We start from the raw sequence: 15504 nt of genomic DNA on the forward strand, positions 1-15504 counted from the left end.
CATGTGGAGGAAACAAATTGTTTTCACATTAATGGTAGGTCTTATAAATTGAAATATAGATTTAACTGTAACTCCACCTTTGTCATTTACCTAGCTAAATGTACATTCTGTCCGGTCTTCTATATAGGAAAAACAAAAAGAAGACTTAGGGAAAGAATGTACGAACACTTATACGCCATAAAGAAAAGCAAACATGAAAATGCTCTAGCTAAACACATTTCTGTTTATAATAATCAGAATTTAAATTTTGTGGCTATGGACCAAGTCAACATTGATTGTAGAGGAGGACAGAGACCACTTAAACTTAAAGAATTAGAATTGGTATGGCAAGTGAGGTTAAACACTTATAGTCACCCTGGACTAAACGGTTCTTGTTCTATCACTATTGTATTAAAACTGAATAGTCTTAAGAGGTGACTTGGTTTTATATACTTGCATTAGATTAGATTTTGTTAATGGGCTCAAATTAATGATTATTTAATATACTAAAGTTGAATTACCCAGATTATTAATTTCATGTTTTGTTTTAAACTCTTGGGTAATATGAGCATTTCTGTGTTGCATTATTTGTTTCTTGTCTGATTTTTTATTATTTTTATGTCTTGAGAAGAATTAGTTACTGTAATTTTAAACAGAATGAAATGGATGTTCATTTGGTCACGTGACAATGAAATTTTAATTGCCTAGCTTTTATATGCAAGGATACTTCTAATTGATTTTACTTGTTTCTGAGGAAGTCAGCTGATTTAGCTGACAAAAAGCGCTTTAAAGAATAAATGTGCTATCTGGACTGTCTGGTTGCCTCCGTATCTGTTATCTGTTTTTTGTTTTACTAGTAACTAGCCCAGTTGTTTTGTGTTGTTGGTTTGCCAGAGACCAAGGGTGGGACATACGTTTGACACCATGTGTGTGGGTGAGGGGTGTAATTAGTTGAAATGGGCATGGTGATATGGTGTGTGTAGGTATGGGGTTGCCCTAGATGTGTTTGTATAGTGTGTGGTTATGCATGCACACAGTTCTGCCATGTGGCTGCCCTATACAGGTGTTTCTTGGACAGCTGCAGACCATAACTGGCAGGGTGTGCAGTTCACTGCCTCCGGCCATGGACACACAGACTGTGCCTGCCATGAGTTCCATGGGCAGGTCCAGTTACAGGCCTCAATGTGCTACTCTCCCCTGATGATGACAGATGTCTGCTGGAACCAAGTACCTCCTGGCACTGGCCAGGGCCACGTGCACATGGCCTGTTGTGGTGTGGTGTGGACAGTACCCCCTCTGCAATGCTGGGGCTGGTACTGCCACTATGGGAGTGCCTTGGTGTCTTAGCACGTCCAAGTCAACCGCCATCTGTTGGTGTTGCTGACCTACATCCATGCAGCTGTTGCCCCACTCCCACCATGTTTGAGCACAGACAAACCATGATTGATGAGGCCCACCATCTCACCCAATGATCTATTCATGACCTAGGTATAATCACGGAGGGCACCAGCAATTTCATGGAAGTTGTCACTTACAGATGAGAGAGCACCCCTCTGCAGCCTCTTGCCCTGTCTGGTGTACAGTTCCATATGTGCCTGCATCCCCATGACAGTCTGAAACATGCAACTAGTGGTACCAGTTGTGGCACGTCTGCCAGAAGCATGATGACCAGCGCCCCTGCCAAGAGCACCCCGGTACATCTGCCTATGTGTTGCCCTGCCAGACATCTGTCTATGCCTGCTGTGACCAGATACAGTAGACAAAGATACCACACACGCCTGTGCACTGCCAACTGCCAATTGTCCCTCTGCTATGGCCACTGGTGATGGGGTATTTATAGGCACTGTAATTGTGTGCGGGGTTGGGGTGGCTAAGAGGGGGATGTCAAACGATGGCGCAGTTTTGGCCTCTGACAACCCCGCCTGTGCCTCAACAGTCCTATCATCATCTTCGGTGTCTGTATGGACATCAACATCAGATTGCATGCAGGAGGGACCCTGACTCACCTCACCACCTGTGGGGGAAAATAAGAAACACACTTTAAGACTTGTACAGCATTGCATAACAGTACACACACACACACACACACACACACACACACACACACACACACACACACACACACACACACACACACACACACACACACACTGAAATTCCACTATAATACCTACCTGTCCCTGAGTTTACAGACTGTCCCACATTTATTCACATAAGTTCCCGATCCTGCATCACACTTGGTAACATACACTCATTAATACCACTCATTAACGTATCATTCCTCTAAATACCTAGACGAGTGATCACAGCACAAGACCTGCTACTCCATTACCCCTTTGACTTGAGTGGAGTAGGTTTTACATGGCCTCACTTCTGTCATCCAGTGTTCACCCTGGGTATATCCGGACATCATGAGCATGGCCCCCATATGTTAGGGGCTACTACGTTCACTCCATAATGTCACGCACTGGAGTGTCATACGTAACTATTGCTCAGTACATGCAAGATCTGCTGCTCAATCAACTTATCATGTGGTCAACAGTAATATATGGATACACTCCCTGATGTTGTCTAGTAATTCCCCAATGCATCTGTAGTGCTCCATACGTGGGTAGTCATTCACCTTTCTGCTGATTGCAATATTATGGGAATATCTGGTGTCTAGTTTCCCCTCCCAATGCATGTTCCATGCTACAAACCTCATTATACTATCAGCTGTCCCATGATTACATATCAGACAAGTATTCCTGGTGTCTCATATGTCAGTCCATGTCCATGTCTTGCACAATTCCAAAGGGAAGTACTGCCATATGAACAACCTCACAATCACACATGTGCATACATGGACACCCACACAAACACAATCACATCCTACATGCATCAAACCCCCTCCACTCCACCAGATTGCACTTACAGACAAAATAACCTCACAGAAACACACACACACACACACACACACACACACACACACACACACACACACACACACACACACACACGCACACACACACACATACACACACAGCTACAGGGGAGGTTGCGCAAAGACAGTACACACAGTTCTTCCATTACCCATCTGTCAGCATGCATAACATATGGTACTCAACAGCATGCAGTGCAGCTATAGTCAATCCATGCTAGCAACAATATACATATGTGTGATGCATGGGCTGTGTTAGCAGGTGATGCCCCTTACCCTGAAAAACACTGTACACATGTACACAGTATTGCTTTGCCCCTGTTCTGCACCCTGCCATGTACTGTGCACCAGAACTCTCAGGTGTTCAAACTATTGCTGAATGTGTATTACTGTGTCAGTTATGTCTGCTCTAATGCTCACAACCCCTTTGTGTTTGAGCGACACATACCTGGAATGATATGTGGACAGATGTCATTTGTGAATGCCTGATGTCTGGTTTACAGATCTCAACATCAGTGGTGCATGTATGACCAATACGATACTATTACACTGAAAACCGTCAAACCTTACCATGGCTATGGGGAGTGTACACACCCTTATTGATATGACGCACTCTTCCTTGATATGCCATGGGACCACATCACCGCATGTATTAACATTGCATGAGCCTGATATGTGACATATGTCCTGTAAATTCACATGTAATGTCTAACAAATGTGTTAGGTGTGCAGATGCTGACCACGGTGCATACACTCCGTGGGTGCATATGGGTGCTCGCCCTTATCATGACAGCTTTTTGCACCTATCGTTATGTGTACTACAGCAGTCACTATTCCTGGCAGGGGTATACTAGCATGGGTCATCTGCATTTGCCAGTATATGGTCAGTCTGCCTTATACATGTCCCCCAACTCTGCATGACTGCAAGGTCTACTCATGTGCACATCCCTTGGAGTTCACACACTGCCGTCACTATTACTGTGGAGTTAGGGTTACGTCTGCCACAGGTCCTGAACCTGACTGTGTGCAGATACAGCCATTCTTAGCATCCATAGGATTCCCTGCTGCAGTGCACTGGTGTGTCGTGATGACACACCCTCCCCACCTTCAGCGTTTTTGCAGATGGTTGACAACTATGGCCTACACATGTGTGTCATTTTGCTGTGTCCCAAGCATTGAACACCATGTGTAACAGCCTAGTCCAAGCTAATAACTGGCAAACATACATATGGACACTGGCACCAGCACAGTACAGCTGGGGATGGTGGACCTGAGGTGGGTTGAGGCATTGGTTGTGCAGCACTTGTATCTTACATAATACTGTCTGTAGGTTTCCAATGTGCTCATGGTATACCAGTACACATTGCAATGCATGACTGTTGGGGACCTCTTCTGTTATGCATACACTACCTGTAGAGAGGCCTGCCTGATGTTTCCTGTGGTACAACTGTCACATCTATTTACCCTAACCCATAGGCCATGTGCTTGCAGAGTCCAAGCAATTGCTGACACAGGTACTGCACAGCCAGTACTTGCTGGACATTCCTGCTACCCCCTCAGTGTTGTGGCATGTCAGTGGGCAGCCCACATGACCAGTTTGCTACATGTGACAGCATTTGTCTTGGGTGGCCATCTGTTTATTTTCTACATCATTCCTGTCCCATACATCAAGCCACATACATGACTGTCTGCACTGTTTGCCGTGGCATATGCAATGGTGAGGTATGGCTACATGTGCACCTCATGGGTGCTACCTGTTGGTTATGGGGCCCACGCCATATCATGTAAGATGTGTGTAAGCCACGCCTGCCTCTGTTGCAGGTAAGTGTGCACATTTGATGGCTAAACGTCTTGGACAGCTGACCACTACGTGGTGTGACACTGGGGATGGTACTTGTTGAACGATGGATTTCCATGACAAATGCATGCAGGCAGTACCTCAACAGCTACCTCCACTATATTTTCTCTGGAGTGTGTGCACACATATGCTTCCAGTGTTTGTCAAGGTGTGTATTCCCATATTTGCTGCCATAACCTACGGTTCCATATTACACACTCAGTGCTCATGTTGGGACCACATTGCAGGTGTTAAGGGTTGTGGACCACAGTATTATGATATGCCATACTCTAGATCTGTAACAGTTGTCATTGTAATACTGGTATATACACTGTTGTAGCACTGTATAAGGGTCATGTTTCACACATGTCCCTACTGTAGGCCATGTGTCCCACCAATATGTTCATCCCTGTGGACAAATTTCACAATGACAGGATGTTAGTTATCTTACAGGTGTGTGACATACCCTTCAGATACTCCATCATGGTCACCACTGTGATGCAGTGCAGTTAACAGCAACATTACATGTAAACGTATGGCATGCATTATGGGTAAGTGTGTTAGATGTGTGCATGGAATATACCCTAGCCATTACAAAACTGGTGTATTGGCAAGCATGAACATAAACCATACTCACCAGCTACAGCCTGCTGCCTTGGTGGTATACCAGAAGGACCTAAATAAGAGTGCGAGAGATGTGATGTCAGTGGCCACAGCTGTGGCATTGCTACAGGGTGGGTGCAGCATTACAGTAAATCAACAGTACAAGTCCACAATACTACAGCTTATGCACATCTATTTATTACTACTACGCAGCAACAGACTATATATATGACATCTCACATATGCATGATCTACCAGTACAGATGCGTTTGCATATTCATCAGTGATCTACTGATGTGCCCTGTGGCCTTACCTGCATGCTCCACAGCTGGTGGGTGGATAGCATCCACCTCCACAATGGTCTCAGCCAGTTATTGTGTGTGCAGGTGGGCAGGTGCCACGAGACTGGCAAGGAGCTCCTCAACACGTGTCGAGGGGATGGATGGCATGACCCCACCTGTTGTGAAGTGATCCCCCTGGACTGCAGCATCATGGCAAGGGGCATTACAAAGCAGGTTACTGCAGTGATGCTGGACCTGCTCATAACTGCAGTTATGCGGGCTGACATCATTGACCCTGTGGATTAGATAGTTCCACAGGGCGGTCTGCTCCTGCTGCCCATGGGCTGCCCTGCCAAAGAGAACCTGATAGTGCTGTATCAGGTGGGTAAGAATGACTTTATTTTCTGCTGCTAAATACACTGGTAACTGGCCATGGGACATCTTGTCTGAAAGACATAAAGATGGAAACAGGTCTGAGCAACTCATACAGCAAGGTTACCATAGTTCTTAATACACATCTCTGTCTCCCCCCACCATATCAGTGGAACCACTTCAGGGGATAGTGTCCCCCCCCTGTGGGCACACACAGACATGATCCTGTCACCCCGAGGTCAGGTCCAGGGTCTGTTCCATGAGGGCTCCACAGAAACTCGTGGGATGTGCTACAGCACCTTGAGGCCCTCAGTGCACAATCACAGGGTCCACATGCTCCTGCTACTCAGCTTCCAGGCCAGGCAACTTCAGGGCCATGAAACAGCTGTTGTGACTAGCAATGTGTGGGGGCCTTGTTCCAATTGTTTCCATATGGGGGCTCATAGGCCTTCCACATTGCAGACCACACCCACCATCCAGTGTGTTTACCCACCACATGTGTCATATACCACCCCTGTAGGCTGTACTGCTTATCTACCAACCCGAGCCACCTCCACAAATATACCTGCTACCCTTCCCCATATTCCCATACCCTACTTTACAGACAAAAGCAATGTGGTCCCAACAAGGGGTTCACATGTGACATAACCATCCATGTTGCACACACAGCTGTATATATCTGTGTGTATTGCTATGTTCCCTCACACATAGCATGCAGCACTGTGGTGGAAATATAGGGGACATGTATTTACATACATATGTGTGTGTGTTTGTATATGCGTAGACATATATATATATATATATATATATATATATATATATATATATATATATATATATATATATATATATATATGTGCGTGTGTGTAGATATATTTTTTGTATATATGTGTATATATATATATATATATATATATATATATATATATATATATATATATATACACAGACACACATACGGGTGTGTCTGTATATCTGTAGACATACATGTGTGTATGTATGTATGTCTATATATATATATATATATATATATATATATATATATATATATATATATATATATATATATATATATATATATATATATATATATGTGTGTGTGTGTGTGTGTGTGTGTGTGTATACATATACCTATGTATATGGGGTACATTTAGACATCAGGTCCACAATCTCTAACTCTCCTTCCTGCACAGCTGCACTGTTCTGCCTTGCTACAACACAGAGAGGTGACACATATGGACACAGCCTAACATTAGGGGGGTATATATAGGGCCAGATTGCAGATAAGCCTATTACACACCTATGGCATTTCAGCTAGCTACAATACATGTTAATCTGAGTGTCCTGCAAGTGGTGGGTTTTGAAACCCACATGTCTATCGTTAAAGCATTACTTCCACCACCAGCTATTGGCTACAGTAATATACATGCTTTCCATTACACAACACACACACTATGCTGGCTTACATCTTGTCAGTCAGTGCTGCTCTGCACAGTTGACAGGTATGGCCCACTACCCACAGAGACAGACTCTATTGTCCATAGCAGTTGTTCAACTGAACATCATTACAACAACACCTGATGGCACATATATATCATCCCACATCTTCCATCCCAGTATTATGGACCAAGTACTACTGTCAATTACATACATATATACTTCACATGCCTGTTGTGGGAATGAGGTCTGTTTTGGGTAGTTTCCTTGTAGGAATATATATTTTTTATCTTGTTGGCTTTGGCTTTAGCCTGCTTTCTTTCTAGGTTTGTTTGATTGTTTCTGTTTCAGTTTTGGTTTCAGTTTCAGTTTGGGTTTTGGTTTTGGTTTCAGTTTCACTCTCTCTCTCTCTCTCTCTCTCTCTCTCTCTCTCCCGTAAATGGATTTAGCTGCATGGAATAGATTTTAGCATGGCTTCTGTAGGTGATGCACATGACCAGGTGATGGCCTCTGCACCAATTAGTGTCCTCCACTTGCTACCTGCATGCAGCATGCTGTGTAGTACTTCCAATTACCACTGTCATGGCAACCCACTACTGTAAATCCCTACATCAAGTGGGCATGGTACCTTTACCTTTCCTGTATGGAGGACATCCTTTCTGTGTGTGGGCAGCAGTGTTACAGACAGCAGGTAGGATTACCTCTTACAAGAGAACTTGCATACTCAGGCCAGCTACATATTCGTATGAAGTTCCAGAAATACAGACAGAGTGTGAGTAGTGTTGTTGTATGCATTGTATAGCACCAGTGTTACAGGGTTTGTGTGTACATGCAAGCTTAACATGGAATGCAGTCTGTCTGCATAGCTATCAAATGTGGGCCTATCCACTTGATGGCCAGAGGTGTGTCTGTTATGTTTTGTCAGTCCACCACACAGGTCTTGTGTCAGATATATCACTGGCAGTGTGTGTGTGTTGAGTGCTATTAGTACATAGCTACATCCATTTGTGTTACTGACTTCATATTCCTAACAAAGGGTATGTTGCAGACTGTCCTGTAACACCAGCAACTTGCTTAGTGCATGACAGCTCTATTTCACATATGGGCCTGTGTTCTGGCCTCTGTCCTCCACCTACATACCAGGCATTGGCCATATGACATGCAGTCAGGGGTTGTTATGTAGTGATCTGTGAGTATGTCATGCTGCCATTCCTGCCATCATTCCACTGCTGTTGTGGTCCCCACACATATTGTGGGGTTGGGTCCATATATGTGTGGGCTTTATTTGCACAATACATGTATGCCCTTCTGTAGTCCAGAGGTCAGTGTATGTAACAGTGGTATATGCCCCTATATGTCAGTCTAATGTGGGGTGCACCATAAATAATCTCGTCTGCTACAACTTGTGAGGGATACCAGGAGTAAACTGCCTTAAGGTATCTGGATGTACAGTACTATACAATTCACCTTGGAAAAATGCTGGCCTAATGGTTCCTGCCATACGGACTGTTCTGTTTGTCAGTGTGATTGTGATGGTTTCAGTTATGCCTTGTTATGTAACAGATACATCCCATTGTGTCAGCTGAAGTCTTTCCCCCCTAGGGATTGCATACAGAGTGTAGTTAGAGGCTGATGGACTATACATCTGCATTACTTACTGTTGATTGATTGTTATCCTGTGGCCCAGTCTGTCTTTATTGTGGTACTACTTGAAGGCCTTGGCTTAAACAGCAACATATGTTATGCTTTCCGGAATACTGAATTAAATGATCTGTTTGAGAGTTGCATTAATCTGTTTATATGTATTTCAAAGCCTACACAGTTATATGACATGGCATATGCAACTGTAAGAGTACACAAATAAAGCTTTCTCATGTATGCAAACCTGTGTGTGGTGTCGTATTCTTTGACCTCTCTGTGGGTATATGTTTCAGGCAAAAATTGTCTTTTGTATGGGTGACTCATACACTGTCCATTTGATAAGGAGGCAACTATAGGAATACTGGCTGTTCCATATGGTGTGCACCCTCTAAATATGTATCTTCCAATACATATCTCTGTGTGTGCATGTGTCGTTACATATATATATATATATATATATATATATATATATATATATATATATATTTATATATATATTTTTTTTTTCATATGTATGTTTCTGCATATATGTGTGTGTATATGCATCTTAGGAATGTTTATTGCTTTCACGTTGTACATTCCCTATGGTAGCCAGACTGTACTGCATATGTTACTGATACCAGCCTGACATCATACAGGTAGGATGCATTACTGTTAACTTCTTGTGCCCATGTTGTGTTGGATCCTGGTTAAGAGACTTGCAACAGTTGGTATTGTATTACAGGGCAGACCTGTTTGGCTGTGGGGGGGGGGGTAATATCAATACATGCAAGACATATGTAGCTTGGGCCCCTCACCCCCATTAATGGTGCCTGTGGTCATACATGTATTTGTTATGTTCTCTTATATATATATATATATATATATATATATATATATATATATATATATATATATATATATACACTTACAGAGAGAAAGAGAGAGAGAGACATATATATGTAGACATATATATTTATAGATATATATATATATATATATATATATATATATATATATATATATATATATATATATATATATATATACATATATATCATCTTCTTTCAGCTGTTCCCGTTATGGGTCACCACAGTGGATCATCTGTTTCCATTTCTTCCTGTCCTTTACATCTTGCTCTGTCACACCAACCACCTGCATGTCCTCTCTCACCACATCCATAAACCTTATCATAGGCCTTCCTCTTTTCCTGTTACCTGGTAGCTTCATCCTTAGCATCTTTTTTCTCAATATACTCAGCATCCCTCCTCAGCACATGTTCAAACCAATATAATCTTGCCTTTAGAGCTTTGTCTCCAAACATTCAAACCTGGGCTGATCCTCTTATATACTTATTCCTAATCCTGTCCACCCTCGTCACATCCAGTGCAAATCTATAACTCTGATACATCCAGCTCTAACTCCTGCCTTTTTGTCAGTGCCACTGTCTCCAACCTATATAACATATCTGGTCTCATTACCCTCTTGTAGACCTTCCATTTCACTCTTACTGGTACTCATCTGTCACAAATCACTTCTGGCACTCTTCTACACCCTCTCCATCCAGCATGTACTCTCTTCTTCACCTCTCTTCCACACTCACCATTACTCTGAACTACTGATCCCAAGTATTTAAACTCATCCACCTTCGCCACCTCTACTCCTTGCATCCTCACCATTCCTCTATCCTCCCTTTCATTCACACACATATATTCTGTCTTAGTCCTGCTGACCTTCATTCCTCTTCTCTCTAGAGTATATCTCCATCTCTCCAGGGTCTCCTCTACCTGTTCCCTACTCTCACGAATGATCACAATGTAATCTGCAAACATCACAGTCCACGGGGACTCCTGTCTGATATCATCTGTCAACCTGTCCATCACCATTGTAAATAAGAAAGGGCTCAGAGCTGATCCTTGATGTAATCCCATCTCCACCTTAAACGCATCTATCACTCCCACTGCAGACCTCACTGCTGTCACACTACCCTCGTACATATCCTGTACCACTCTTACATACTTCTCTGACACTCTCGACTTCCTCATACAATACCACATCTCCTCTCTAGGCACCCTGTCATATGCTTTCTCTATGTCTAAAAAAACACAATGCAACTCCTACTGACCTTCTCTGTACTTCTCCATCAACACTCTCAGAGCAAACATTGCATCTGTTGTGCTCTTTCCCAGCATGAAACCATACTGCTGGTCACTAATCATCACGTCCCTTCTTAACTAGCTTCCACTACTCTTTCCCATAACTTCATGCTGTGACCAATCACTTTAATCCCTATGTAGTTACTACAGCTCTGCACATCACCCTTACTCTTAAAAATCGGTACCAAAACACTTTTTCTCTATTCCTCAGGCATCCTCTCACTTTTCAAGATTTCATTAAACAATCTGGTTATAAACTCCACTGCCATTTCACATAAACACCTCCATGCTTCCACAGGTATGTCATCTGGACTAACACTCTTTCCATTCTTTATCCTCTTCATAGCTATCCTTACTTCCTCCTTGCTAATCCATTGCACTTCATGATTCACTATCCCCACATCATCCAACCTTCTCTCCCGCTCATTCTCTTCATTCATCAACCCCTCAAAGTACTCTTTTCATCTGCTCAGCACACTCTCCTCGCTTGTGAGTATGTTTTACTCATTATCCTTTATCACCTTTACCTGGTGCGCAACTTTCCTAGCTCGGTCCCTCTGTCTTGCCAATTGGTACAGGTCCTTTTCTCCCTCCTTAGTGTCCAATCTTTCATACAACTCTTCATATGCCTTATCCTTAGCTTTCATCACCTCCCTCTTTGCCATGCACCTCATCTCCTTATACTCCTGTCTACTTTCTTCATCTCTCTGACAATCCCACTTTTTCTTTGCCAACCTCTTTCTCTGCATACTCCCTTGTACTTCCTCATTCCACCACCATGTCTCCTTGTCATCCTTCCTCTGTCCAGATGTCAAAGCAAGCATCTTTCTAGCTGTCTCCCTTACTAGAGCTGCTGTAGTTATCCAGCTATATGGTAACTCTTCACTGCCACCCAATGCCTGTTTTAACTCTTCCCTGAACTCCACCTCACAATTACCCCTTTTCAATTTTCACCATTTGATCCTTGATGCTGCCCTTACACTCCTCCTCCTCTTCTTGATCACCAACATCATCCTTCAAACCACCATCCTATGCTGCCTAACTACACTTTCCCCGGTCACCACTTTACAGTCTCCAATCTCCTTTAAACTGGCCCACCTACATAAGATATAATCCACCTGTGTGCATCTTCCTCCACTCTTGTATGTCACCCTATGCTCCTCCCTCTTGTTAAAATGCATATTCACCACAGCCATGTCCATCGTTTTCACAAAATCCACTACCATCTGACCTTCTGCATCCTTTTGCTTAACACCATACCTACCCATCACTTCCTCATCCCCTCTGTTCCCTTCACCAACATGCCCACTGAAATCTGCTCCAATCACCACTCTCTCACCCTTGGGTACAGTCATCACCACTTCATCCAACTCACTCCAAAATTTTTCTTTCCCATACATCACACACCCAACTTGTAGAGCATGCACTAACAACATTCAGCATTACACCATCAGTTTCCAGCTTCATAAAAATCACTCTATCTGACACTCTTTTCACCTCCAAAACACTCTTAGCATACTGTTCCTTCAGGATAACTCCTACACCACTTCTCCTCCCATCCACACCATGAAAAAACAATTTGAACCCACCTCCGATGCATCTAACCTTACTCCTCTTCCATCTGGTCTCTTGCACACACAATATACCAACCTTCCTTCTGTCCATCATATCGGCTAGCTCTCTCCCTATACCAGGCATACTGCCAACATTCAAAGTTCCAACCCTTGTGACCACAGTCCTAGCCTTTCTCTTTTCTTCCTGCCTTCGGCCATGCCTTCCCCCTCTTTTCCTCCTTCAGCCAACAGTAGCCCAATTTCTGCCAGAACCCTGTTGGCTAACAGTACTGGTGGCGGTCATTGTTAACCCGGGCCTCAACCGATCAGGCATGTACATATTTACCGCTGTCCGATTGAATGATTTGGCAAAGTTTTACACCGGATGCCCTTCCTGACACAACCCTCCCCATTTATCCGAGCTTGAGACCGGCACAAAGAAATGCACTGGCTTGTGCAACCCCAGTGGCTGGGTTATAGATAGATATTTATATATCTATTTAGATAGAAATAAATAAATAAATAAATAAATATATATATATATACACACACACATGCTATTGTAACCTGATAGTAATTTTTTTGCTGACTGTAATGGAACTTTGTTACATTTTATTCACTGAGGAGCTTTTCTCCCCTGGTCTGTGCTGTAAATGAGCCAAAAGCTTAGTCAGATTAACACGGTTAACAAATGTAAAATAAATAAATACATAAATAAATAAATACATCTACATGTTTAAATACATTTCCGGCACTGTTGAATGATTGTGCTGAAGGATATGTTTGTGAAAACATCTTCTTGGTAGATCACTTTGGCTATTGTGTGCAGCGTTCTGGGTTTGAGCCTTGCAGAGGCTGTTTATTTTGTTGCTGTGCAGAACAGAGTGATTAAGGCACTTTAAAGCAGTTATAACTGGGTTTGCACGGAGGTAAGCACTGCTAACTTCTGGTTACAGTTTCTTATACTGATTTAGCTTCTCAATTGCTTAATCTGTGTAGGCATTGCTTACCCTCATGCAAACAAGCTTAAACCCACTTAATGCTGCTTAAAAGTGCTTACTCCCGCTTACCTCCATGCTAGTTTCTTTAAAAGAAATGAAAAAGGGTTGATAGGAAAGTGATGAAAAAGGGGCACAAAGAGGGAAAGACAGTAGGTAAAATAGCTAGGGATGTGCAGGAAGGGTGTAGGGAAGGTCCATAGCTGCCCATTTCATCTAGATCAACAGCTGTGCATATACACTGAATTTGGAGATAGATTTGTACACTCATACCCCTGAGAGAGGGGTGAGGACAACAATAATATGTTAAGCCAGTTAGACCAGATTTCATCTGTCCAGTGGACACGTGTGTGAAATGGACAGCTATGTATGGGGCAAGATTTTTTTTTTTTGAGAACAGATTGTCCTGTTTTTTTTAAATTTTTTTCAGGTGAGAGTGGGAATTTGGGAAGGGATATTAGGTATATTTGAGCAGGTAGGTTGGGTCGGCTAATAAACAAGACAAGCAAGATGCATACAGGGTGGTATATGACACATGTGGGGGGTAAATACCTTGATGGGGAGGGCTGTTTGGAATTCAGGAAGCCCAAATGTCCACTAGTGGAAACAGTGGGACTGAGGACCCCACCCATGGACAGTCACCAATGCACATTCACAGCACCGAAGGGGGCTGTGCTAGGGGCAGAGTAGGAGGGCCAGGCCGACCCTCTAGTTGTGACACACAGCCCTCAAGTTGGCGTAGCAGATCTTTGAACTCCCTGTGGAGCTCACTACGCACCACGACCCAGACCTGGTGATGGGTGATATGTAAGCCCCATCCCCTGAGGTGGTTCCACCCGAAGGTGGTGCAGGACCAATAGACAAGGAGGTTCTGGGTTGGGCCCCAGACGTGCTGGTGCCTGGTGATACAGCCAGCTGAGGTGGGATAGGTGGGTCATCCAGGACCTGCCTTCCCAAACATGCTATGGTGTTTAAATTTTATCAACATATGTGGGTTAGTAATAGTCAACACATTCTAGGATTAGGTATAACAGCATGCATAGGTATTCCCATTAACCCAAACACCAGATATGGAACAGTTGCATAGCAAACAGAACACATGCATATATGGAACCACAGTGGTCATTACAACAGCATGCAGGTACATTGATGGCAGCATGCCACCAATGGGGGAGTATTTCAACATGGCACATGCATAGAAACAAATTTAAATAATATCAAACAATAGGACATATGTCCCAACAGTAGAGTTAATTCAGCACATACCCATTGAGCTGTGTACTTAGTTTATTGTTGCAGATATGGTGGGGGGGAGAGAAATATGTCAATTAACAACTAGTATATTCCTGTAGTTCACATTACTTTCCTAGTCAGTGCGGTGATCTGTACCTTACAAGTATTAGTACACTACCCTATTGCCTTACTTTAGACAGTGGTATGGCTGTCAACAACTATATACATGAACTGAGTTTTACCTGCAGTATACACCTCTTACCTGGTATACCTGTGAAGGTATTGTTTGTTAACCCTACCTAACTGTTTCTACACATATTCCCAGATTCCAGCTTGATGTTATGCACATCCGATGCCTTCCAACTAACACCGTTTATTTAACTTTTAAACGCAAAAATACACCACGTTTTTCGTTCCGCTAAATTGCAGAACTTCTTCAGAAACAATTCTCCACTCACATAGGCGCTTGTATTTATAATTTCTTGAATATTTCATCCTAGAATGGCGCCAAAAAC

This window comes from Protopterus annectens, chromosome 5.part1, assembly GCF_019279795.1.
Source record: "Protopterus annectens isolate FY-2018-M chromosome 5.part1, PAN1.0, whole genome shotgun sequence".
NCBI lineage: Eukaryota > Metazoa > Chordata > Ceratodontiformes > Protopteridae > Protopterus > Protopterus annectens.